Source organism: Monopterus albus, unplaced genomic scaffold (genome assembly GCF_001952655.1).
Source record: "Monopterus albus unplaced genomic scaffold, M_albus_1.0 scaffold2908.1, whole genome shotgun sequence".
In the NCBI taxonomy this organism is placed as follows: domain Eukaryota; kingdom Metazoa; phylum Chordata; class Actinopteri; order Synbranchiformes; family Synbranchidae; genus Monopterus; species Monopterus albus.
In genome coordinates this window covers 1-1,374 of record NW_018130780.1, presented here as the reverse complement: position 1 = coordinate 1,374, position 1,374 = coordinate 1, and the positions used below count along the sequence as shown (strand labels likewise).

The 1,374-nt window shown below is 49.0% G+C and overlaps 1 pseudogene; it reads right to left on the bottom strand.

The window, feature by feature from the left end:
* Positions 1 to 403: 403 nt before the first annotated feature.
* LOC109954067 (trace amine-associated receptor 13c-like) lies at positions 404 to 1,328 on the bottom strand (annotated as a pseudogene).
* Between the last annotated feature and the right edge of the window lie 46 nt (positions 1,329 to 1,374).

The window sequence follows — 1,374 nt, the reverse complement described above, 5'->3', positions numbered from 1 at the left end:
GGGACACTGTTGTCGGCACACCCGGGCAACCTGGCATCAGAGGGGACATCACCGTTTTCCAGCTGGGGAACTGGCAGAGGCTGCTGCTGCTGGAGCTGCTGGTCAGGCGCAGATGCAGGCACTGGAACCAAGGCGGCATCGGCGCACAAGCCGACCCGCTCCGAAACAGGACCTGGAACCAGATCAGGAACAGACACAGGGACAGGGACAGTGACAGAAACAGTTTATGACATGACTGAGCGACGGAATGAGAAACTCTGTGGGTGAAGCCACTGTCGAGGGTCTGTGTGGTGCTGCAGCTGAACAGTCTGCTCAGAGGTGACACAATGTTTCTAAAAGAGTTTAAAAATAACCATTAACTGATACTTCCAGCCCTGTCTACAGGATCTTGACCTCCCTGGAGTTATCCTGCTTCCTGCAGTATTCTGAGTGTGATGATGAGTTTGATAGCTTTTCTAAACCAGGGGTAGAACATGGCATAAATCAGCGGGTTGAAACAAGAGTTCAGCATCGTGATCCACAACAATATGGGATAATAGGACAAGCTAGTGGAGGTGTTCACACCTGCAAGAGTGGGATAGTTGTACGGGCAGAAACACATTAGAAACACAGCTATCAGAATCCCCAGAGTCCTGGCTGCCTTGGGCTGTGATTTTCTAGCAGTTGGAGCTGCTCTGGCCTTGATAGCTGCAACTTGTGACTGAATTACACGCATCTGAGAAAGGGCAGCCACAAACACCCTCATATACAGCAAGCCATGACAGTACAGGGCCCAGTAAAGGTCATAAACATGTCAATAGTTGCTAAAATCTGGTTGATGACCACCACACACTCCCCATGGCAGGAGCTGAATTTGTCTGGCTGCCCCATGTGGTCCATTAAAATTAACCCATTGTAACTAATTGAACAGGTCCAACAGAGACAGATACATATTTTAACATTAGTCATTGTGACCTCAGAGGAGTAGACCAGTGGGTCACAGATAGTCAGATAACGGTCGATGGATATGAGCACCATGTGGCCCAAAGCACCAGTGCCCAGACAATAAAAGAGATAAGGAGATAGAGCACACATTATCCTCCCCAGCATCCAACATGTCTCAATGTATTGACAGGCATCACTACCAGCACTGCCAGGTCGCAAACAGCCATAAACTGGAGCAGAGTGTTGGTCAGGAGCTGACTGAAGTGGGAGATGGAAACGATGATGAGAAAATTGAGTATCACAGTGAGCAGAGAGGCAGATGCAACTAGGGTGTAGAGTAGAAGAGTCTCAAATCGTGGTCGCAGCAGACGCTTACAGGAGGAGTTGAGGTTGGGGAAGCAGAGCTCAGAACTCCAAGTGTCATTGTGGGGAGAGTTCTTTTTCTTTTGA